This window comes from Schistocerca piceifrons, chromosome 2, assembly GCF_021461385.2.
Source record: "Schistocerca piceifrons isolate TAMUIC-IGC-003096 chromosome 2, iqSchPice1.1, whole genome shotgun sequence".
NCBI lineage: Eukaryota > Metazoa > Arthropoda > Insecta > Orthoptera > Acrididae > Schistocerca > Schistocerca piceifrons.
In genome coordinates, this window is record NC_060139.1 from 263652585 (window position 1) to 263680018 (window position 27434).

Consider the following 27434-nt stretch of genomic DNA (forward strand, 5'->3'; position numbering starts at 1 on the left):
GGAATGTAGAGAAATAGGAACAAGAATTACGATCCAGTACCCAGAGATGTACTATGAAATATAAGTGAAAATAACAAAAATAGTACAATACAGATGGTGTGAAGCACCAAAATTCATCAATTATGTAAGAGAAATCAAGGGTAATATGTGTAACACTCGAAACATATGCATTTATGAAGGTATAGCATTAATAGTGTGTAACACTTTACAAAAAAACAATTTGAAATATAAAAATTTACAATGGTATGAGGTATCAAGCCGGCTAGAGTGGCCGTGCGGTTCTAGCCGCTACAGTCTGGAGCCGAGCGACCGCTACGGTCGCAGGTTCGAATCCTACCTCGGGCATGGATGTGTGTGATGTCCTTAGGTTAGTTAGGTTTAATTAGTTCCAAGTTCGAGGCGACTGATGACCTCAGAAGTTAAGTCGCATAGTGCTCAGAGCCATTTGAACCATTTTTTTGAGATATCAATTACAGAAAAACATCCTAAAAGCATATATAAGACACTCCCAAGGTGTGAAAACTTAGCATTCCTGTATAAGTAATACAAGATTTATTTTACACATTCATTTCGAAATTTGATTTTCCTGTGTAGGTTATTTCTTATGGTGGGATCTCCAACGTCTACACTGTCTTCCCAGTACCTGAAACCACACACCATATGTTTCCATTCTAATCAATGATATCACACACAATAAATAAAAAAAATGGTTCAAATGGCTCTGAGCACTATGGGGCTTAACATCTATGGTCATCAGCCCTCTAGAACTTAGAACTACTTAAACCTAACTAACCTAAGGACAGCACACACAACACCCAGCCATCACGAGGCAGAGATAATCTCTGACCCCGCCGGAAATCGAACCCGGGAACCCGGGCTTGGGAAGCGAGAACGCTACAGCACGAGCACGAGATGCCGGCAATAAATAAAAGTTCGTGTCACTAATGTACATTTATGATTCCGATTTTGTATTTAACTCATTTTTCCCTACAGAATGTAGTTCTTGAAATGGGTCATTTGACCACAATACAAGACAAAACATGTAGCAGAAATAATATACATGTAACAGTATCAAGATCTTGACATAGATGAGCATAATCACCCTATAGTACATCACTTAATATCCTAAGACTGGATAGTTTTCCTCCTACTGTATATATAGAATTTCAAAGGCAACAGACAATTCTTGTATGAAAGCAAACAGGTAGACCAGCATCGACCTCACAGGGGTCCAAACAGGAAATTCCCATGAGGCAAAATGCTTGCTTAACCCTAAAACTACCTAAGATCTCACGTGTGACTCTAGGCCAACAATATTTGGAAGTGTAAGATCAAAAATCATATGCAATGACAGTATAAAGTATTTGGACCAGAATTATCATCTTTGTGTTATATGAGTACAGTCTCAACGTATGTATAGCCATCTTTAATCTGCATCACGTGATACAAAGCATCACAGCTCCTTGAAGTTTCTTGCAAAATACATATTTTTAGAAGAAAAGCAGTAAACTTAACTTTGAATTCCAAATTTCCCATGTAGTACTTCGAATCCAGTAAGTTCATATATATTATGGTACAAAACTGTGAGTTACTTAATCTAATCTTGGCCAAGTGTGTCATTCAATTAGCATGCAATTAATCAGTAGTTACGTAGTTGAGCAAGAAGAAAATCATCACAGTGGGTATTCACAAATAAATGAAACAAAGTGTTAGCACTTAGTCTAAATGGGTCAAGAAGAATCACATAAATATATACAACTGAAAGGAAATCAAGTTGTCGATTTGCTTACCAGACCATTCCTGAAATATCAGGTTGAATCCAACATATGACACAGATACTCAGCAGGGCTTCAGCGATAGAAACATATGCATATGGAAAAGAGGTAAACGGGTTGGGTGATCGTCACATGGATAATATTGTATAAAAGATAGAAGAAAACTTATGGCATGTTAGGAATGAAGGAAAACAGAAGACAGGGTCCCTTTATATTACCCCAAATACCACCCTCCACGTCAATGGAGGTGATACCCAGATGTTGGTGTTGCCATATAGCAACAAACAATAGCATAACAAAAACTAGTATAATAGGCTGTATAACATAACATAGATGGAAATGAGCATTTGGCGTCATTGGCCGGGAGGCCCCTTGCGGGGCAGGTCCGGCCGCCTTGGTGCAGGTCTTATTAGATTCGATGCCACATTGGGCGACCTACGCGCCAGATGGGGATGAAATGATGATGAAGACAACACAACACCCAGTGCCTGATCGGAGAAAATCTCCGACCCAGTCGGGAATCGAACCTGGGCACGTAGGACGGCAATCCACCATGCTGACCACTCAGCTATTGGGGCGGACACGTAGTATAGATGAGGTAATGTACATGAAAATTAAACAAACTAGTCCTAACATGCAACTGAAAATAGAAAAGAAACTTAAGCAGCCTTGTGTTTACTCAAGGAAAAGACCATGATCCAGTTTAAGATACTTTCACAATCATAATTCATAGCACAGGATACAAATCCGAAAGTCAAAATCACAAAACAAGATACCAGTACCAGGAGTCAAGTAGGACAAAAGCACATACATAAGTATACAGAACAATCGTTCCAGATGTCATCATCAGTTAATTTGAAGCATGTCACATCAAACATCAACTCAAAATCCCATCTCGCTAAATCACATTTCTGCTGCATGGAACAGGATTGGTGAACAAACACCCAAGGTCATCAGCCATACAAAACATGTTCGAAATTTCAAGAACTTCCCACAGTGAAGCCAGAAACAAGGAGAATTTAAGCAGGACAAGAGTATCATTAAATACAAGTAAATAGCGAAGAGCCAAGTATATATATGTATTGTACAATCCAGTAGCGTTAAACGTCATGTGTAATTGAGCAAGTTCGTGGAGTCATGAGTAAATATTAATAAAGAATGCCAGTAAAGAATACAATGTATTGCAATTAGGTATATTATCTGTTGTCAAACTAGAACAAAACAGAAATCTGAAAGGACAAGTCAGAGAATAATTAGGCAAATTTTCTGTTGTCATGCTAGGACACTGCAGAAGGCAATTAAGTAAATTGTCTGTTGTCACAGTAGGACAAAGCAGAAAGCTGAGAAGCATAAAGGTCAAGTCAGAGAACACACTACCAAACACACAGCAGAGTGATGGAGTCAATCATAGAAACAAAACCATTAAGTTCATATCTTCAACATAAGACTTCAATAGAATGACAGAAACCCATTAAATACTTTATAGAGTCAGACCACAAAGCGCAACTGCATCAAAATCTACAGAATAATAAATATGGTGCATCACCTACTTCTCAAAGCATCATCCAATAAATGTAAAGTGTAAGACATTCAATACAAAAGTGTATCATATGTGTAATGACTGTCAATTTATGCATCACAATAGTCATTCAAAAGTATCATAATCATTTATGTGAAAAGCTTGAAGGCATATTAGTGAAAAAGCATAATAAGCAAGTGTCAATCATGAGCATTATCAAAGCATGAGCATCATAAGTATCTCTCAGGAGCTTTATATTCATGTATATGGGTATATTCCCAACGACTGTGTAACAGGTGTAAGGTAATCTTAACTACCCAGTCCTCCATAGCTCTACTGACAGTCCATAGTATCAAGCATCATAACGAAATATTTGTGAATTTCGTGTAAAAGGAGTGTGCTATTGGTGTGTAAAACTGTAGAAGCAAATACCACATTTGCTGGGGACTTTGCGTTTCCCACACACATGATGTACAAATAAATAAGCAATCAACTCAGGCCGCGGTGGTCTCGCGGTTCTAGGCGCGCAGTCCGGAACCGTGCGACTGCTACGGTCGCAGGTTCGAATCCTGCCTCGGGCATGGATGTGTGTGATGTCCTTAGGTTAGTTAGGTTTAAGTAGTTCTAAGTTCTAGGGGACTGATGACCACAGCAGTTGAGTCCCATAGTGCTCAGAGCCATTTGAACCATTTGAGCCAATCAACTCAAATATCACTTCACTGTTCTTCAATTAACAAATTTCAATCTTTCAATGCCTATATCTCTCAAATTAGTAAGAAAAATGTGTAGATTTGTGTGTGAAGACTGTGGTATGATGTGTAAAACTGTAGAAGTAAGTACCATATTATCTAGGGACCTTGGATTTGCCACACATACGATGCACAAAGCGTGTATATCCCCCTGAGGGTGCAAGTTATGTAAGGTTTCAACTGAACAATATTTCTCAAACCAAATATTTTCCTTGATTTTGAGTAAATAAGAAGATAAGCATTAGGATGTGGTATCTCAGGAAGTTCAATAGATCCAATGCAAATGTCATAAAATTTCTTAATCTCATCAGAAGCTAACTGGCCATCAGTTGACCATTCCCATATTGTGTTTTGCTTTAAAAGATGATGTAAACTACGTGCATTTAAAGCTCGAGTCCTGATGCATTTGCGATAGAAATTGCATAGACCAATTCCTTCTTATTTCTAGGTTTAGGAAATTAAGCAGTAGCCTTAATTTTGTCTGAATCATATCATATTCCTTCTTCACAAATTGTATGTCCTAAAAAGTTTAAAGTTCTTACACCAAATTCACACTTAGCTAACTTAAGTGTGATGCCTCCCTACCTGAACTTATTAGCTACCTCTTCAATTGTGTTGACATGCTCGTTCCAGGTATTGCTCGTTACGTGTATGTCACCAACACAAATCACCAGTTTAGAACGCATTTCACTACCCAACACAAGATTAACAAATTGTTTTGAATCAAATAGTACTAACAGCATTTCGGTTTGCTCTCAAGTAGAGCTATTATTTTAGATGATCAAAATGAATAAACATCGTAGCTTTTCAGGAATAAGGGAGCGGTAAATTTTCAAGAAGATGTGGTGCAACATGACCACACAGTTCATTTCACGAAATTTCAAAGCTGGATTATTCACAAACGGCTTGTTCCCCTTAGTGGCTAATATAGACTGGGTAGTATATTAACGTGAAATTTAATCTGAGATAGTAAACTCATTTGTACTAATTTTTTAAATGGGACTAGGTATGGACATAACAGTATAAAGTCCAGAAAGTTAAAAATTCGAGCTAAAATGACCTCAGAAGATGTTGACATGAGGAAGGAATTTCAGATAGGGACGGGGGATAGTTGCATTTCGGAAAGAGTACATGGGAAAATAGAATATTAGCTTGGATACAGAAGATCGGTAGAGCCATCGAGGATGGTAAGGAAGATGAAAATAGCTAGCAATCCCGCACCCACAATATAACCTATATCAACTGGACAGTGTAAAAAACACTTTTCAGAATTTGCGTAAGAAAAAATGAGTAAGAAGTCCACAACAAATGCAGTACATAAGATAATATAGAACCTATACAAGAGGAAGAGTAAAAGAGATACAGAAAAAGGCAAGAAATGGAAAGACAAGAGGCCTGGGAGAAATTGTGATGGAATTGTGGAACTATTCCCCCCCTCCCAAATATAAATTGTTCAGTCACGTTGTGGAAGGAGAGGAAATACCAAGAGAGTGTAACTTCTGAAATTTTTCCGGCGTATTTCTTCTTCTAATGATTTTCAGGTGTGCAGCCGGGTCCCATCGACATTCTATCGCATTTCGGCCATCTTCAGGTGAGCAGACAACTACTGAAAAGCCCAGGTGCATTCACGATATTTATCTAGCGCTAGGACAATGTGTTGGCGTCTTTCGGGGCTTGCGTCAGGTGATGACACGCGCGGGACAGCCGGGTTGTGTGTGCTGCCCTCGGTGCTGGAAGTGAGAGATAATCTAATCATTGAGTATCGAATGACCCCATAGATTCTGCTGTGACAGGATAATTTTAATTATAGTATTCCAATTTTTATCCATCTGAAAGCCATTGTCACGCTTTTTAAGATTATCGGCAAGACATATTTCCATCGATTCTTTGATTACCGAATCTCAAAAACCAAAAGCTGGAGTTAAAATTTTAGTTCTGTTGTACTTCATCGAGTGTCACATGGAAATACAATGTTCTGCTACTGCTGAAGACGTGTGTATCTTTCGTGTTCTGTACAACGATTCTGGACAGGTCGTGTTGTCTGGCCTATATACACTGAAGCGACAAAGAAACTGGTATAGATATGCGTATCCAAATACAGAGATGTGTAACACCTATATAAGACAACAAACGTCTGGCACAGTTGTTAGACCGGTTACTACTGCTGTTACAAAGGCAGGTTATCAAGATTTAAGTGAGTTTGAACGTTTTGCTACATTCGGCGTACGTGCGATCGGACACAGCATCTCTGAGGTAGCGATGAAGTGGGGATTTTCCCGTACGACCACTTCACGAGTGTACCGTGAATCTCAGGAATCCGGCAAAACATCAAATCTCCGACATCGCTGTGGCCGGAAAAAGATCCTGCAAGAATGGGACCAACGACGACTGAAGAGAACCGTTCAACGTGACGGCAGTGAAATCCTTCCAAAAATTGCAACAGATTTCAATGTTGGGCCATGAACAAGTGTCAGCGTGCGAAACATTCATTGAAACATTATCGATATGAGCTTTCGGATACGAAAGCCCACGCGTGTACACTTGATGACCGCACGACACAAAGCATTAAGCCTCGCCTGGGACCATCAACACCGACATTGGACTGTTGATGACAGGAAAGATGTTGCCTGGTCGGACGAGCCTCGTTTCAAATTCTATCGAACGGATGAACGTGTACCGGTATGAAGACAACCTCATGAATCCATGGACACTGCATGTGGGCAGGGGACTCTTCAAGCTGGTGGAGGCTCTGTAATGATAACGGGCGTCTGCAGTTGGAGTGATATGGGACCCCTGATACGCCTAGATATGACTCTGACAGGTGATACGTACGTAAGCATCCTATCTGATCACCTGCATCCATTCGACGGACTTGGGCAATTCCAGCAAGATAATGCGACATCCCACACGTCCAGAATTGCTACAGAGTGGCTACAGGAACACTCTTTTGAGTATAAACGCTTCCACTTGCCACCAAACTCCCCAGACCTGCATTTGACAATTCAGAGGCTCCCTTCACCAGCAAACAGATTAGCTGGCTGTTCTTCAAGGAGTTCCTTGCGGGGTGGGTGAGTGGCCATGTACGTAAAAAACAGTATTCCATTTGAGTCCACAAACGTATCACGGTACTGCACTGAACAGATATTTGAATGTTGTACAAGGCCACTTGAATTTAGTGAAACTATTGTTGTTTATAGGTCCAATAAATCTGACTTACGAGCATTTCTTCTTAAGCTAGAGAGGGTTCATGATTCACTTTGCAGGAAGTACTAGAAATTTGTTACATGTAGTGACTTCAAAATTGTATATGATTATGCAAGGAAAAGGATGTTGGTAGATCTAAATTCGTATCATCTGATACAGACTGTGTTTTTTTTCAACTAGGGTGCAGGGGAACAGTAGTACAGCCATAGACAATACTTTTATTCATTCTTCATTGCTAGATGGGCATTGTCTTAGTAAAAGAGTGAATGGCCTTTCAGACCATGATGTACAAATTTTAACACTAAAAGGCTTTCGTAATCAAACAAATGTCACATATAATTACAAACTATGTAGGAAAGCCAATCCAACAGCAACAGAGAGTTTTTTAAACCTTGCAGGGAACAAGAGTGGCAGGCTGTTCATAGTGCCAATAACATAGATGAAAAATACAATGCTTTCCTTAATACATTTCTCGTGCTCTTTGAGAGTTGATTTCCATTAGAACGTTCTAAATGGGGTACTAGCACTAATAGGCAGCCCGGGTGACTGAGTAGTCAGATAAGGATATCATGTAGAACAAAGTAGGAATTATATCAAAATGTTAGAAGTAGTCACAATCAAGCTACAGTAGCCCATTACAAACAGTATTGTAAGATGCTTAAAAATGTGATTAGGAAAGCAAAGAGTATGTGGTATGCAAGTAGAATAGCTAATTCACAGGATAAAATTAAAACCATATGGTCAGTTGTGAAGGAAGTGTCTGGTCAGCAGCACAAGATCGACGATGTAAAGTCAGTTCGTAGTAAAAATATTTCTGTTACTGATAAAACGGATATATTTACAGTATTTAACAATCATTTTCCGAGCATTTCTGGTGAATTAAATAAAAATTTAGTGTCCACAGGGAATCATATAAATTTTTTTCTGAAAATAGTGTCTGAAATACTCCTCTGTGATACAGACAAGGGGGAGATTGAGTCAATAATTAAATCACTGAATACTAAGGACTCTCATGGTTACGAAGGAGTGCTTAGCAGAATATTAAAGTACTTGCTGCACATGTTAGTCCTGTATTTAGTCATATTATTAATTTTTCCTTTAGGAATGGTCAGTTTCCTTAACGATAAAAGTACTCGGTAGTAAAGCCACTTTATAAAAGGGAGAAAGGGATAATGCAGACAATTTTAGACCTATTTCTATGCCATCAGTGTTTGCTAAGGTTATTGAAAAGGCTGTGTGTTAAGGATAATTGATCATTTTATAACACACGATTTTCTGTCAAATGTACAATTTGGCTTTAGAAGTCGTTTAACAATTGAAAATGCTGTATTCTCTTTTCTCTGTGAGGTACTGAATGGGTTAAACAAAAGGTTTCGAACGCTAGGCATATTTTTTGATTTAACTAAGGCATTTGATTGTATTGATCACAAAATATTGCTCCAGAAGTAGGACTGTTATAGGATACAGGGAGTAGCGCACAACTGGTTCATTTCATACTTTAACGACAGACAGCAAAAGGTCATTATTCACAATGTTGAGAATGGCTGTGTTGTATGGTCTGAGTGGGGTACAGTCAAGTGGGGGTTGCCCCAGGGATCAGTGTTGGGGCCACTCCCTTATTTATATAAATGATATGTGCTCTAGTATTACAACTAACTCTAAAATATTTCTGTTTGCTGATGCCGCTAGCTTGGTAGTAAAGAATGTTGTGTGTAACACTGAAAATAAACTAATGCTAAATGACAGTATGACTCAGTTTTTACAGTCTATAATACACAATTCCAGAAAACCTGGCATTTTAATTTCACAGAATGGGCATATCTTTAATGAAACTGAAGTGTTCAAATTTCTAGGTGTTCAGATAGACAGTAAACTGTCGTGGAAAGCCTACATTCAGAATCTTGTTCAAAGACTTAATGCTGCTATTTTTACTATTCGAATGGTATCTGAAGTTAGTGGTCGTTCGACATGAAAATTAGTCTACTTTGCTTACTTTCATTCGCTTAAGTCGTTTGGTATTATACTTTGGGGTAACTCTTCCCATTCTATAAGCATATTTTTGGCTCACAAACGGGCGGTTCGGTCTATAAGTGGAGCAAGTTTACGAACCTCTTGGCGACCCCTATTCACGAGTCTGGGTATTTTGACATTGGCCTCTCAATATATATATTCCCAACTGTCATTTCTTGTTAACAATATTAGCTTATTCCCAAGAGTAAGCAGCTTTCACTCAGTTAATACTCGGCAGAAATGAAACCTGCACTTGGATTAGACTTCCTTAACTCTTGTGCAGAAAGGTGTGCAATATACTGCTGCATCCATTTTCAATAATCTACCTCAAGAATTCAAAATCTTAGTAGTAATCCATGCGCTTTCCAATCAAAACTGACGAGTTTCCTCATGGGTCACTCCTTCTGTTCTGTTGAGGAGTTCCTGAAAAAATTAAGCTTATTCTCGTTGTATTGTTGATTGCGTTTTCTTAAACTTACGGGCTGACTTTTTTCGGGTTCATAAACATTTTATTTTTATCTGTTATTATTTTTATGTTGTAATTTCATGTACTGACACGTTCCCTAACTTTGCAGATTTGCTCCTGAATTTGGTCCTACGGAACTTGACGTGTAAACAGAATAATTAAAAAAAAAATGATGACAACAGCTAGAGACAGCGTCTGCCATAAAACATCTAGGCATAACTACCCAGAGCGACCGTAAGTGGAATGACTATATAAAACATATTAGGAAAAACGGACACTGGACTCAGGTTTATCGGAAGAATCTTAAGTAAATGTTGCTCATCCACGAAAGAAGGGGCTTATAAAGCGTTTGTTCTCCCGATTCTTGAGTATTGTTCATCTATCTGGGATCCCTATCAGGTAGAACTGACAGAGCAGATAGAGACGATCCAAAGAAGAGCGGCACGTTTCGTCGTGGGATCGTTTAGCTGGCGAGGGAGCGTTACGGAGATACTAAATAAACTCCACTGGCAGACGTTACAAGAGAGGCGTTGTGCTTCATGGAGAGATTTACTATTGAAACTTCGGGGAAGTACTTTTCAGGAGGAGTCGGACAACATATTACTTCCCCACACATAATCTCGCGTATTGACCACGAAGAGAAAATTCGAGAAATTAGAGTCAATACAGAGGCTTACCGACAATCTTTCTTCCCACGCATTCTTCGCGAGTGGAACAATGTTGGAGGGATCGGATAGTGTTGCCGAAAGTACCCTCTGCCACGCACCATTAGGTGGCTTGTGGAGTATGATACAAATGTGGATGGTAGCCACAAGCAATCCTTGAATGGTCGCCTCCATGAAGGAAGAAGGCCAAGATTAACATGGAGAGCCGAGAGTAATTGGAGTGGTGAGGAAGAGAGGTCTGGCAGAGGAAGGCTACCGTGGTGGTAAGGCCAGGCGAATGAGAATACAGGGCAACTGCTGAAGAGTGGAGAGGCCTTTGAAAGTAAAGATGAAAAGTAAGTTAAACAATTCAGGAAATGTTTGAAATGACAAGATTAGCTCAGTTGCGCTGCATGCAGAACGAAAACCAGCCATGGAAATTGGAATTTCAGATCGGCAGTTCCCGTGTCACTCGGCTACCTTCTTCTTCTTCTTCTTCTTCTTCTTCTTCTTCCTTATTCAGCCTCCAAACCCTCCATCACAGTCCACCTTACAACCTCCAATTTTTCCGAATTTGGCGAGCTCCTTGGGTGTCATTTCAAAAAGGAAAGAAACTATCTTCTGACATCTTCGTCTGTTATTCTGTCGGAGACTAGCTAATAATGGCAGTTAGCCTAGTAAAGAAATATAACAACTCGTGTGACGACATAGTTCCTCTCGTATAACCTTCCCTCAACTTTGCAGTGTAAGTATATATATGAGGAGTACGTAGCGCACAACATATAAAAAGAAAAATTTACTTCTAAAATTAAAATTTAAGCTGCATATATTACAATAGAGCGTTTATTAAAAATGGTAACCGGTTTCCGCCAAATAGCGATCCACATTAGACCACATGCAACGCCATCATCTATCGTTATGGTGCATATGGCCTGAAAATTGTCGCTATTTGACCGAAAGTGGTTGCCCTTTTTAATGTACATTCTGTTGCGATTAAGATTGTTTTAATTTTAACATATTCCACTGAGATCACTATTTTATCTACCTAAAAAAGCTTTCAAGAATTTTCTGTGTGCTGAAGGTAGTTTTCATTTTCATGCCAACACACAACTTATATTTTTAAATTTTCAATTTTCTTAAAAAATTTCTTTGTTTCTTACTTATTACACTTTTCTATTCATTTACTCGATCAGAGGATGCTGATGAGGAAACAAAGAACGATTTCTTCCTTGAACTAGAGAATGTAGTAGACAGACTACCAAGACAGTCAATTCACTTGATAATGGAAGACTTCAACGCCCAAATGGGAAGAGAAGTACAGTATCGTCCAACGATTGGTCCTGACAGTATCCACGAAACGAGCAACACGAACGGTATAAAACTAATAAACTTCGCCTAGATAAGGAGAATGACCATTAGAAGCACATACTTTACCCGAAAAGTAGTACATAAAGTTACCTGGGTATCCCCAGATGGAAGTACGAAGAATCAGATCGACCATGTTTCTGTTGACCGAGGACACCATGGTAGTGACGAACATGTGCGATCCTTCCGCAGAGAAGATATGAATTCCGATCATTTCTTGGTGGTAGTGAAACTACGTTTGAAACTGTCTACCAAGTGGCGAAGAAATCCTGAAAAGATAGCCCGCTGTGACGAGGATAAGTTGGAAGATGTTGATCTGAGACAACGCTATCAAGATAAAATTGCAGAAAACTTCACAGTAGAAGAAGCAAAGTCATCACCCTCGTTTTTCCAGGCCTCAAGATTTGCCAGCGGTGTCTACCGACAACGTACATTTGTTATAACGAATGAGACGGGTGAAGTGGTACCGCATGAAGAGCGGGCAAACCTATTTAAAATACATTTTGAGAACCTATTGAGTCTGGACGTTCCATTGACGGTGACAACTTAGACGGGACCCCGTTTTGATAGAGTACAAGTCCCTGAACCAACAGAGGAAGAAATTAGTGTTGTCCTAAAACTACTCAAGAACAACAAAGCCCCAGGAAGTAGTGGAACCACAGCTGAGATGCTCCGCTTGGGAGGACAACCACTGATGGATGCATTTAAACGATTAATATCCATCATCTCGGCGGCAGAAATAATTCCTGAAGAATGGAAGGGAGCAGTTATATATCCCATCTTCAAGAAGGCTACCAACTATCACCACCTTTCACTATCCAACTATCGAGGAATTTCACTTCTTGAAATTGGATGCTAAGTCTGGTAAAACGAATTAAACCACTGGCTGAAGGAATTGTAGGCACATATCAATGTGGGTTCGTCCACGTACGGTCTACCATTGACCACACATTTACTTTGAGGTGTTGTTGTTGTCTTCAGTCCTGAGACTGGTTTGATGCAGCTCTCCATGCTACTCCATCCTGTGCAAGCTTCTTCATCTCCAGTACTTGCTGCAACCTACATCCTTCTGAATCTGCTTAGTGTATTCATCTCTTGGTCTCCCTCTACGATTCTTACCCTCCACGCTGCCCTCCAATGCTAAAGTTGTGATACCTTGATGCCTCAGAACATGTCCTACCTTCCGGTCCCTTCTTCTTGTCAAGTTGTGCCACAAACTCCTCTTCTCCCCAATTCTATTCAATACCTCCTCATTAGTTATGTGATCTACCCATCTAATCTTCAGCATTCTTCTGTAGCACCACATTTCGAAAGCTTCTTTTCTCTTCTTGTCCAAACTATTTATTGTCCACGTTTCACTTCCATACATGGCTACACTCCATACAAATACCTTCAGAAACGACTTCCTGACACTTAAATCTATACTCGATGTTAACAAATTTCTCTTCTTCAGAAACGCTTTCCTTGCCATTGCCAGTCTACATTTTATATCCTCTCTACTTCGACCATCATCAGTTATTTTGCTCCCCAAATAGCAAAACTATTTTACTACTTTAAGTGTCTCATTTCCTAATCTAATTCCCTCAGCATCACCCCCCTTTCAAGAACCTGTCCATTCCGTTCAACTACTCTTCCAAGTCCTTTGCTATCTCTGACAGAATTACAATGCCATCGACGAACCTCAACGTTTTTATTTCTTCTCCATGGACTTTAATACCTACTCCGAATTTTTCTTTTGTTTCCTTCACTGCTTGCTCAATATACAGATTGAATAACATCGGGGAGAGGCTACAACCCTGTCGCACTCCCTTCCCAACCGCTGCTTCCCTTTCATGCCCGTCGACTCTTATAACTGCCATCTGGTTTCTGTCCAAATTGTAAATAGCCTTTCGCTCCCTGTATTTTACCCCTGCCACCTTTAGAATTTGAAAGAGAGTATTCCAGTCAACATTGTCAAAAGCTTTCTCTAAGTCTACAAATGCTAGGAATGTAGGTTTGCCTCTCCTTAATCTAGCTTCTAAGATAAGTCGTAGAGTCAGTATTGCCTCACGTGTTCCAACATTTCTGCGGAATCCAAACTGATCTTCGCCGAGGTCGGCTTCTACCAGTTTTTCCATTCGTCTGTAAAGAATTCGCGTTAGTATTTTGCAGCTGTGACTTATTAAACTGATAGTTCGGTAATTTTCACATCTGTCAACACCTGCTTTCTTTGGGATTGGAATTATTATATTCTTCTTGAAGTCTGAGGGTATTTCGCCTGTCTCATACATCTTGCTCACCAGATGGTAGAGTTTTGTCAGGGCTGGCTCTCCCAAGGCCGTCAGTAGTTCCAATGGAATGTTGTCTACTCCCGGGGCCTTGTTTCGACTCAGGTCTTTCAGTGCTCTGTCAAACTCTTCACGCAGTATCTTATCTCCCATTTCATCTTCATCTACATCCTCCTCCATTTCCATAATATTGTCCTCAAGTACATCGCCCTTGTATAGACCCTCTATATACTCCTTCCACCTTTCTGCTTTCCCTTCTTTGCTTAGAACTGGCTTTCCATCTGAGCTCTTGATATTCATGCAAGTGGTTCTCTTTTCTCCAAAGGTCTCTTTAATTTCCCTGTAGGCAGTATCTATCTTACCCCTAGTGAGATAAGCCTCTACATCCTTACATTTGTCCTCTAGCCATCCCTGCTTAGCCATTTTGCACTTCCTGTCGACCACATTTTTGAGACTTTTGTATTCCCTTTTGTCTGCTTCATTTACTGCGTTTTTATATTTTTTCCTTTCATCAATTAAATTCAATATTTCTTCTGTTGCCCTCGTCCTTTTACCTGCTTGAGCGTCTGCTGCCTTCACTACTTCATCCCTCAGAGCTACCCATTCTTCTTCTACTGTATTTCTTTCCCCCATTCCTGTCAATTGTTCCCTTATGCTCTCCCTGAAACTCTGTACAACCTCTGGTTTAGTCAGTTTATCCAGCTCTCATCTCTTTAAATTCCCACCTTTTTGCAGTTTCTTCATTTTTAATCTACAGTTCATAACCAATAGATTGTGGTCAGAGTCTACATCTGCCTCTGAAAATGTATTACAATTTAAAACCTGGTTCCTAAATCTCTGTCTTACCATTATATAATCTATCTGATACCTTCTAGTATCTCCAGGATTCTTCCATGTACACAACCTTCTTTTATGATTCTTGAACCAAGTGCTAGCAATGATTAAGTTATGCTCTGTGCAAAATTCTACCAGGCGGCTTCCTCTTTCATTTCTCTCCCCCAATCCATATTCACCCACTATGTTTCCTTCTCTCCCTTTTCCTACTCTCGAATTCCAGTCACCCATAACTATTAAATTTTCGTCTCCCTTCACTACCTGAATAATGTCTTTTATCTCATCATACATTTCATCAATTTCTTCGTCATTCGCAGAGGTAGTTGGCATATAAAATTGTGCTACTGTAGTAAGCATGGGCTTCGTGTCTATCTTGGCCACAATAATGCGTTCACTATGCTGTTGGTAGTAGCTTACCCGTACTACTATTTTTTTATTCATTATTAACCCTACTCCTGCATTACCCCTATTTGATTTTGTATTTATAACCCTGTATTCACCTGACCAAAAGTCTTGTTCCTCCTGCCACCGAACTTCACTAATTCCCACTGTATCTAACTTTAACCTATCCATTTCCCTTTTTAAATTTTCTAACCTACCTGCCCGATTAAGGGATCTGACATTCCACGCTCCGATCCGTAGAACGCCAGTTTTATTTCTCCTGGTAACGACGTCCTCTTGAGTAGTCCTCGCCCGGATATCCGAATGGGGGACTATTTTACCTCCGGAATATTTTACCCAAGAGGACGCCATCATCAATTAACCATACAGTAAAGCTGTATGCCCTCGGGAAAAATTACGGCTGTAGTTTCCCCTTGCTTTCAGCCGTTCGCAGTACCAGCACAGCAAGGCCGTTTTGGTTATTGTTACAAGGCCAGATCAGTCAATCATCCAGACTGTTGCCCCTGCAACTACTGAAAAGGCTGCTGCCCCTCTTCAGGAACCACACGTTTGTCTGGCCTCTCAACAGATACCCCTCCGTTGTGGTTGCATCTACGGTACGGCCATTTGTATCGCTGAGGCACGTAAGCCTCCCCACCAACGGCAAGGTCCATGGTTTGAGGCAGCTGATAGAAAAATTCTGTGAGTTCAGTCGGGAAATACACCTCATCTTCAATGATTTTCGGCAAGCTTATGGCAGCATTGACCGCGTCACATTATGCGAAACGTTAGAGGAACTTGGCATCCAACGGAAATACATCCGTCTAATTGCAGCTTGCTACTCCCAGTCAACTTCTAACCAATAGTTGGCAACCAACTATCACAACCTTTCAGTATCCAAAACGGATTGAGAGAAGAAGATCCATTGGCGCCAATGTTATTCAAATTTGGCTTGGGAAAAGTAAGCCGTGACACTTGCCGAGCCAGAGAAGTGGAGATGGTGGGAGCGGACACAATTCTGGAATTTACTGACGATGTTGTGATCCTTGGTGTCACTCTGGAGCAAATGTGTGCTGATACTTGCCGATTCCGAGTACAAAACTAAATATCTTTGAGTATCACGTCTTCGAGTTCTCCCTCCTTCCATTGCTTCGAATGAGTTGAAGAGTTCAAGTACCTCGGCTCAATATTAACCAACAAAAGTGAAGTGACGAAAGAAGTACATCAACGCATAACAAGTGCTAATCTCGTTTTATTTAGTCTGAACAATCTTTTTAAATCTGGTCTGATATTTCAGAAGAACGAAGTCCATCTGCGCAAGAGAATGGTGAGGCTAGTTTTTTTATACGGCTGTGAAACTTGGGCGACATGAGCAACGACAGAAGATTCAATATGTGCGTTTGAAAGAAAGGTACTTCGGAAGATCTATGGACCCGTCTACAATAACATGGAAAGTAAATGGGAAAGAAGAAAGAAAGAAGACCTGTACCAGAGGTCTGGAAAGCCACACATTGGACGAATATTGGGACAGGGGTGACTTCAGTGGTTTGGCCACATCTTACACGCGGATGGATCCCTTTCTGAGAGAGTCCACCACTCTCAACTCACGGGAAAAGCCCGAGAGAGTCACAAGCAGTGACGACGATCCTTCAAGAAGTAGAACCGCCGGCCTTGGAGGATGGTGCTAGAGACCGTTCCTTTTATTTGGGTTGATGTGTTTGTAATGTTTTTTCCCTATTGTTCTTCTGCTGTAGGCCTCAAAGGCCCGTTAATGCAATAAATGATGATGATGATGATGATTTACTTCTTTCGGATAGTATTACTTATAGTGAAAAACGAAAGTGTTTTCCTTTACTATAAGTATTGAAAATAATCTCAATTCTTCATTTATGACGAAATAAACTGAAAGAAATAAAATTTTGAGTCATCCCTTCTTCTTAGATCGAATACGCAACATAAAAGTGTCCGTTCTCTAGTGCCACAGTATTGGAAGCTGATTTTTACTACGACACTGTCCTTGCAGTTCCTTCTACCTGAATAAACCAAATTCTGTCCTTCTCCGTCTTCCTCTCTTTTATCTTTTTTATTTTTCAATAAAATATAATCGTAATAGTCAACACAATATGGCTCTCAAATATAAGTAAGCGTGTTGCGAAAAAAAATCAGTCTCTAGTGGAGAGCGATATTAAGTCTGCGGTGTGTTTGCGAGATGATTTTACATCCACTCCTTATCTGTAGGTTTTCATGACAACTGAAAGTGTTCTGTCTCTAGAAATTGGATAAAATCTACCAGTTAAAAGTCTCCCTTTGATATCGGGTAATAAACCCATTGTCCCAGCATCCAAGTCACGCTATCAGTCTTCGGTTGGGATGCCAAATCAAGTCACCTTTGATATTATGATCGATGTTTACTTGCGATTCTGTGGTTCTGATTATGGTTGCCGCTTTCTTCCTTGTCCATTTCCAAGTTCGGTCTCATCTCTGTGTACTAAACCTGCTCGGTAGAGAACCAACGCATTCACATTGTAGACATAACGGGCTTGGAGTTAAACGGATTTTAATTTTTCCCTAATGGGAATGGTGGTTCGTGGTAAGTCGATTTCGTACTTCTTGCAAATAACCAAGTTCCAAGAAATATCGTCCCACATAATACAGTTTCGCTGATTGGGGCAGGCTGGCCGCTGGTTCTAACAATGTAAACAAGCATTTTTATGACACTGTAGTTTTTATGCAACATTTTACGACTTTCTTTTAGAAAAGGAGCTGTTACTCGTGGGATGACGTCTTTGATCTCTAAGCGACCTCCGATCCAGTTTAAAGTGGCCCTGTTAAAAGCAGTCTTGAAAATATTAGCTCACCAGACGTACCAACACGCTATACTGCGGATTTCCTAAGCAATTGTTGTTTGTTTTGGTAAGACAGCTGCTAGGTAATAATTGATATTCCTAACGACATACATGTTAACGAAATCCGTATCCCGCCCGGCTAGCCGCGTGGTTTAACGCGCTGCTTCCCGAGCGGGAACGCGTGCCGGTCCCCGGCACGAAACCGCCCGGCGGATTAGTGTCGAGATCCGGTGTGCCGGCCAGCCTGTGAATGGTTTTTAAGGCGGTTTTCCATCTGCCGCGGCGAATGCATGCTGGTTCCCCTTATTTCGCCTCAGTTACACTATCTTGGCGATTGCTGCGCAAACGCTGTCTCCGCGTACGCGTACACCATAACTACTCTACCACGCAAACATTTGGCGTTACACTCGCCCGGTATGTGACGTTCCCGGGGGGGGTGTCCACTGAGGGCCGAACCGCACAATAACCATGGGTTCGGTGTGGGGCGGCGGAGGGGCGGGTCACTGAGGGCTACTGCGGGACGAAGCCTCTCCGTCGTTTCTAGGTCCCCAGTTCAATACACACAATAACGAAATCCGTCATTCAAAAGCTGCCTAGCGTCCTCGCTTTATGTTCTTTAACTGTCGCTCGAAGTACGTAAAGCTTGTGTGTCCAGTTATCGGTGCTTACGTCTTTGATTTCGGCTGATATTTTCAATCCCTCGACCTAGTTCCAGTGGTCGTGATTTCTGGAAGTTGATATTTGCCCCTACAGCGTGACAACTGTCTTTGATAATGCATTTGGCCATCTGTATCTCGTGATTATCGTTCACAGTGAAACTAATGTCACCCGCATATGCGTGACATACCGTCTTGGTGTTAAAAATTTACACCCTTTTCAGTCTTAGGACGATACATGGCGCATACTGGGCTGATTTTGTGTAAAATAGGAGTGAAAAAGTGCTTGTGTCCCATCCGTAACGGCGAGAATCGGAATAACAGGAAGCAGAGTAGAGAGGCAGCTGCAGCATCCAGTTTGCTGTCGGTGTCTTAACTATACACTGACTGAAGACTTAAATATGTATTATACCTTCTGAAGATGGGTGAAAGCCCGAAATGCCTATTAGCTAAAATAAAAATACATAAAAAGTGGCTGGTTGCTACGTTTATTCAAATAATATAATCCACAGCCACGCAGTTCAACAGACAGGAAATTGGGTAGGTTTTTTTTTTTTTTGTGCGTGGATCGAATTTTCGTCTGTGACAGAGATCGAACTTTCCTGTATGTGTAACCTTGTCTAGCATAGTAATACACCTAAGAGGACGTGGAATGTACACTCCTGGAAATTGAAATAAGAACACCGTGAATTCATTGTCCCAGGAAGGGGAAACTTTATTGACACATTCCTGGGGTCAGATACATCACATGATCACACTGACAGAACCACAGGCACATAGACACAGGCAACAGAGCATGCACAATGTCGGCACTAGTACAGTGTATATCCACCTTTTGCAGCAATGCAGGCTGCTATTCTCCCATGGAGACGATCGTAGAGATGCTGGATGTAGTCCTGTGGAACGGCTTGCCATGCCATTTCCACCTGGCGCCTCAGTTGGACCAGCGTTCTTGCTGGACGTGCAGACCGCGTGAGACGACGCTTCATCCAGTCCCAAACATGCTCAATGAGGGACAGATCCGGAGATCTTGCTGGCCAGGGTAGTTGACTTACACCTTCTAGAGCACGTTGGGTGGCACGGGATACATGCGGACGTGCATTGTCCTGTTGGAACAGCAAGTTCCCTTGCCGGTCTAGGAATGGTAGAACGATGGGTTCGATGACGGTTTGGATGTACCGTGCACTATTCAGTGTACCCTCGACGATCACCAGTGGTGTACGGCCAGTGTAGGAGATCGCTCCCCACACCATGATGCCGGGTGTTGGCCCTGTGTGCCTCGGTCGTATGCAGTCCTGATTGTGGCGCTCACCTGCACGGCGCCAAACACGCATACGACCATCATTGGCACCAAGGCAGAAGCGACTCTCATCGCTGAAGACGACACGTCTCCATTCGTCCCTCCATTCACGCCTGTCGCGACACCACTGGAGGCGGGCTGCACGATGTTGGGGCGTGAGCGGAAGACGGCCTAACGGTGTGCGGGACCGTAGCCCAGCTTCATGGAGACGGTTGCGAATGGTCCTCGCCGATACCCCAGGAGCAACAGTGTCCCTAATTTGCTGGGAAGTGGCGGTGCGGTCCCCTACGGCACTGCGTAGGATCCTACGGTCTTGGCGTGCATCCGTGCGTCGCTGCGGTCCGGTCCCAGGTCGACGGGCACGTGCACCTTCCGCCGACCACTGGCGACAACATCGATGTACTGTGAAGACCTCACGCCCCACGTGTTGAGCAATTCGGCGGTACGTCCACCCGGCCTCCCGCATGCCCACTATACGCCCTCGCTCAAAGTCCGTCAACTGCACATACGGTTCACGTCCACGCTGTCGCGGCATGCTACCAGTGTTAAAGACTGCGATGGAGCTCCGTATGCCACGGCAAACTGGCTGACACTGACGGCGGCGGTGCACAAATGCTGCGCATCTAGCGCCATTCGACGGCCAACACCGCGGTTCCTGGTGTGTCCGCTGTGCCGTGCGTGTGATCATTGTTTGTACAGCCCTCTCGCAGTGTCCGGAGCAAGTATGGTGGGTCTGACACACCGGTGTCAATGTGTTCTTTTTTCCATTTCCAGGAGTGTATTTCAGAGAAGCAAATCGAGCAACTTCCATGTTGATTTCAAGTTTTATGAAGCTAACATGTCACATTTGGTGCTTCTCGTAGTTGTACTTCCGAATTACAAAAGTATGTAGTTTGCGTGTTGTGTTGCATTAGAGTTACCTCGAAATCGCATCATTTTAATATGGTTTGTTGTGACAGGATGCCGGAGATTGCAGCGTCTGTGGCTAGACATATACGTTGGTCTACATCTACATGGTTACTCTGCAATTCACACTTAAGTGCCTGGCAGAGGGTTCATCGAACCATTTTCATACTACTTCTCTACCATTCCACTCTCTAAAGGCGTGTGGGAATAAGCAACACCTCAATCTTTCCGCTCGAGCTCTGATTTGTCTTATCTTATTATGATGATCATTTCTTCCTACGTAGGTGGGTGACAACAAAATATTTTCGCATTCGGAAGAGAAAGTTGGTGATTGAAATTTCGTAAATATATCTCGCCGCAAAGAAAACAGCCTTTGTTTCAGTGACTGCCACCCCAACTCGCGTATCATATCAGTGACACTCTCGTCGCTATTGCGTGATAACACGAAACGAGCGGCCGTCCTTCGCACTTTTTCCATGTCCTCCGTCAATCCTACCTGGTAAGGATCCCATACCGCGCAGCAATATTCCAGCAGAGGACGGACAAGTGTAATGTAGGCTATCTCTGTAGTGGGTTTGTCGCATCTTCTAAGTGATCTGCCAACAAAGCGCAGTGTTTTAGATTAGATTAGATTAATTATTCATTTCATAGACCCACCCCTTCTGGGTGTGCAACATGTCAGATAAACACATTACAAAAATTTAATTAGAAAAACTTGAGTTTCATTAATTTTAATGATCCTCGGTCAATAAACAGTAAAATTATGTACATGAATTAAAATTAAACTTATAATATCTACGGGTTTAATACTTACATCTGCTTTCCATACATCCATCATTCACACAACCAAGTATTGTCAAAAATTAAAGAATAATAAATTTTCATTAAAATGGTCTACTGCACTTGTTGAGAAATTCATGGATGGAATAGAAGGAGTTGGCCATCAAAAATTCTTTTAAATTATGTTTGTTTCGCCTTCTCCACAATATTATCTATGTGGTCTTCCCAATTTAAGTTGCTCGTAATTTTAATTCCTAGGTATTTTGTCGAATTGACATCCCTTAGATTTGTGCGATTTATCGTATACCATAAATTTATCGGATTTCTTTTGGTACCTATGTGGATGACCTCGCACTTTTCTTTGTGTAGTGCCGATTGCCACTTTTCGCACCATGCAGAAATACTCTCTAGATAATTTTGTAATTGGAATTGATCATCTGATCATTTTACTAGACGGTAAATTACAGCGTCATCTGCAAACAATCTCAGGGGGCTGCTCAGATTATCACCTAGATCATTTATGTATATCAGGAACAGCAGAGGGCCTATGACACTACCGTGCGGAACGCCAGATATCACTTCTGTTCTACTCGATGATTTACCGTCATGACTACGAACTGTGACCTCTCTGAGAGGAAATCACGAATCCAGTCACACAACTAAGACGATACTCCATATGCACGCAATTTGATTAATAGTCGATTGTGAGGAATGGTATCAAAAGTCTTCTGGAAATCTAGGAATATGGAATCGATCTGAGATCCCTGGTATTATTTAGTTGTTTATGAAAAGCAAAGGAAACTTTTTCAGAGAGCGTTGGAACCATAATCTAATGTCGCCACAGCACTCCTCAAAGGTTCGTTTTTGTAGCACCAGCGGAGCACATCAAGCAGAGTCTTGGTCAAAACTAATAAAAAAGCTTTATTATCCAGTCAGCAACGTCAGTTATACAACGTCAGAAAAAAATTAGTACACCCTTTTGTAGTTTTTCAGTTATCTCAAGATTTATTGTTGCTTATGGAGTATGAAATGATTACATTTTTATTAGTGATCAATAGCACAAACGGTTCAGGGGCACCAAGTATCGGCCCATGCTGAAACCCCCCTACTAGAAAGTGATGTAGCTTCCACGGGCAGCAATGCAGGCACTGGTTCTGGCATCCAGTTGATCTTACAGATGGCGAATAATGTCCTGGGGGTACGTTATTCCACGCCTGATGGACCTGTTTACATAGTTTTGTGAAGTTGTTGGTTGACGAGACTCACGAGTTACTTCTCGTTCCGTCATATCCCACACGTGCTCGATTGGAGACAAGCGCGGAGATCGCGTTGGCCAGGGAAGGTGCTGCACGTCTTGCAGAGCACGTTGAGTTTCACAGGTTTGTGTGGGTGAGCATTATCCTGTTGGAACAACACATCGCCATTCTGTTGCAAGAACGGCAAAGGAACGGGTCTAACAACATTCTGCACGTACTGAGCGCTGGTTAGCGTTCCCTCCAGAAACACCAAAGGTGAACGAGAGTTGTAGCTTATTGCATCCCACACCGTAAGGTCTGGGGTGGGGTCAGTACGTCTCGTACGAATGAACTCTACGAGACAGTGCGCACCAGGTCTACAGCATACTTTCAGACGACCGTCACTTGCGTGCAGCCAGAATCTGCTTTCATCGCTAAAGACCACGGCGCATCATGCCATCTTCCAAACGGTATCAGTCGAGCCGTACACGCCGATACTGTGCCGTGAGTGGAAGACGGGCTAGAGTTGTGCGTGCTAATAATCGGTTCGCAACTGTATGTGTTGACACATCTGGCTACCTTGCTGCAAATGCTGATGAAACTGTTCGCTTTTTCTGGTAACGAAGCTGCGTTGGTCTTCTGAATGCTGACAAGATGGCGGGTCTGGGCTACATACTGATTAACTGTTTCGTTTTAATGACTGGTAAAGCCTGAGCTGTGATTGGTATTCCACAGTGTGTTTTTTTCGCCTTAGAAGCTCTCTGCTTAGCCTGTTTCCAAGAAAATGGAGTGACTTCAGCAGCTGTTGAAAAATGTGATTGGACGGTGTTATCTAGGCTAAGATCTGAAGTTCTAAATATCTACCTGTAGGAGCAGAAGCTCTCTGATGGGCCTGTTTTCAGGAAAGGGACTTGGCTATGGGGAGGGGAGATGCATGATGACGTCATCCTACGCAAGCCTCCGCAGCACTGCCGTCAGCTACACTCGCCACTGTCTGAGGAATGGCGGGTATGCATGTGTGCTGCGCTCCTGCTCACATGTGCCCACGCTTACTTACGTGTAGCTTGACACAAAGAAGTAGAAGTAGACTTCTACAAGAGGAATTGACGAAAACGAACTGAAAAATTCGAGAAATATTTTTAAAATAAGTGTTGGAAAGATGTTGTTGTTGTGGTCTTCAGTCCAGCGACTGGTTGATGCAGCTCTCCATGCTACTCTACCGTGTGCAAGCTTCTTCATCTCCGAGTAACTATTGCACCCTACATCCTTCTGAATCTGTTTAGTGTATTCATCTCTTGGTCTCCCTCTACGGTTTCTACCCTCCATTGTGCCCTCCAATACTAAATTGATGATCGCTTGATGCCTCAGAACATGTCCTACCAACCGATCCCTTCTTCTGGTCAAGTTGTGCCACAAATTCCTCTTCTCCCCAATTCTATTCAGTACCTCATTAGTTAGGTGATCTATCCATCTACTCTTAAGCATTCTTCTGTAGCACCATATTTCGAAAGCTTCTTTTTCTTCTTGTCTGAACATGACTACACTCCATACAAATACTTTTAGAAAATATTTCCCGACATTTAAATTTATACTCGATCTTAACAAATTTCTCTTCTTCATAAACGCTTTTCTTGCCATTGCCAGTCTACATTTTATATCCTCTCTACTTCGACCATCATCAGTTATTTTGCTCCCCAAATAGCAAAAGCTCTCTACTACTTTAAGTGTCTCATTTCCTAATCTCTCAGAATCACCTGATTTAATTAGACTGCATTCCATTATCCTCGTTTTGCTTTCGTTGTTGTTCATCGTATATCCTCTTTTCAAGACACTGTCCATTTCTGTCCATTCCGCTCAACTGCTCTTCCAGGTCCTTTGCCGTCTCTGGCAGACTTACGATGCCATCGGCAAACCTCTAAGTTTTTATTTCTTCTCCATAGATTTTAATTCCTACTCCAAATTTTTCTTTTGATCCTTTAATGCTTGCTCAATATACAGATTGAATAACATAGGGGAGAGGCTACAACCCTGTCTCACTCCACTTCCAACCACTGCTTCCCTTTCATGTCCCTCGACTCTTATCACTGCCATCTGGCTTCTGCGCAAATTGTAAAAAGCCTTTCGCTCCCTGTATTTTACCCCTGTTACCTTCAGAATTTGAAAGAGAGTATTCCAGTCAAAACTGTCAAATGCTTTCTCTAAGTCTGCTGATGCAAGAAACATAGGTTTACCTTTCCTTGATCTATCTCCTGAGATCAGTCACAGGGTAAGTATTGCCTCACCTGTTCCAACATTTCTACGGAATCCAAACTGATCTTCCCCAAGATCGACTTCTGCCAGTTTTTCCATTCGTCTGTAAAGAATTCGTGTCAGTATTTTGCAGCCGTGATTTATTAAGCTGATAGTTCGGTAATTTTCACACCTTTCGACTCCTGCTTTCTTTGGAATTGGTATTATTATATTCTTCCTGAAGTCTGAGGGTATTTCGCCTCATACATCTTGCTCACCAGATGGTAGAGTTTTGTCAGGGCTGGCTCTCTCAAGGATATCAGTAGATCTAATGGAATGTTGTCTACTCCCGGGGCCTTGTTTCGACTTAGGTCTTTCAGTGCTCTGTCTAATTCTTCACGCAGTATCGCATCTCCTATTTCATCTTCACCTATGTCATCTTCCATTTCCATAATATTGCCCTCAAGTGCATCGCTCTTGTGTAGACTCTCTGTATACTCCTTCCACCTTTCTGCTTTCCCTTCTTTGCTTAGAACTGGTTTCCCATCTGAGCTCTTGAAATTCATACAAGTGCTTCTCTTTTCTCCAAACGTCTCTTTAATTTTCCTGTAGGCAGTATCTATCTTACTCCTGGTCATATATACCTCTACATCTTAAATTTGTCCTCTAGCCATCCCTGCTTATCCATTTTGCACTTCCTGTCGATCCCATTTTTGAGACGTTTGTATTCCCTTTTGCCTGCTTCATTTACTGCATTTTTATATCTTCTCCTTTCATCAATTAAATTCAATATTTCTTCTGTTACCCAAGGATTTCCACTAGCCCTCGTCTTTTTACCTACTTGATCCTGTGCTGCCTTCACTATTTCATCTCTCAAAGCTACCCATTCTTCTTCTACTGTATTTCTTTCCCCTGTTCCTGTCAATCGTCCCTTACGCTCTCTCTGAAACACTCTACAACCCCTGGTTCTTTCAGTTTATCTATGTCCCATCTCCTTAAATTCCCACCTTTTTGCAGCCTCTTCAGTTTTAATCTACAGTTCATAACCAATAGTTGTGGTCAGAGTTCACATCTGCCCCTGGAAATGTCTTACAATTTAAAACCTGGTTCCTAAATCTCTGTCTTACCATTGTATAATCTATCTTAACCCTACTAGTGTCTCCAGGCCTCTTCCACGTATACAACCTCTTTCATAATTCTTAAACCAAGTGTTAGCTATGATTAAGTTATGGTGTGTGCAAAATTGTAGTAGGAGGTTTCCTCTTACATTCTTTATCCCCATTCCATATTCAACTATTACTTTTCCTTCTCTTCCTTTTCCTACTATCGAATTCCAGTCCCCCATGACTATTAAATTTTCGTCTCTTTTCATTATCTGAATAATTTCTTTTATCTCATCATACATTGGGAAGATATGCAGTATGTATCTATGTTAAATTGAAAATATAATGTATTTTGTTACACAGTCACAAGCTACATTTACAAAAGTGTACTTAAACGATTAATCTTCATCAACTGATAATATGCTTCCTAATCCTGGCAGCAAGTGGTAGAATAATATAACAAAAACGTTGACAATGTTGTACTTAACATCAGTCAACGCTAGTGGTTACAAAGTGATTTCACAATGCAACCTCTAGCCACTGAAGTGTACGCATTTCCAAGACGAGATTAAACTCCTCTAATAATGAAATCCTATGTATTTGCAAGAACCTAAAAATAAGATACAAAGAAAATGAGAAAAGACATTTAAAATTAAATGACAAATATTATTAATGGTACATGAATAACATACTGTATTTTAACGTAACTTAAAGATTTCGGTTGGAGAACACTTTCCGTCCCAAAGGAAAGTTTTTTCGAAGCGATTCTCAAAATTAGTATATTTATTGTTATAGCACAATATTGCCTAATTACAATAGTGCCTAACTTTAGTACAATATTGCCTATATTTAGTTTATCTATTGTATTTGACTTAAATAAAGGGCCTGTTTTAGCTTCTTTCTGTGTACCAGTTGTCTCATATCTTGGACCCAATTTGTGAGTCGTAATATAACTTGAAGAAGCAGACTGTTCTCCTATCTCGTTGGTATTTACCATGCTGACAAAAAATTGTTCAAATGTGTGTGAAAGTGTGAAATCTTATGGGATTTAACTGCTAACGTCATCAGTCCCTAAATTTACACACTAGTTAACCTAAATTATCCTAAGGACAAACACACACACACCCATGCCCGAGGGAAGACTCGAACATCCGCCGGGACCAAC

General features: G+C 41.4%; 1 protein-coding gene across 1 annotated transcript in view; it reads left to right on the top strand.

Moving 5' to 3' along the window:
* Positions 1-27434, top strand: part of LOC124777402 — a 142715-nt gene that overhangs the window by 20314 nt on the left and 94967 nt on the right. The gene's annotated exons all lie outside the window — the stretch shown is intronic.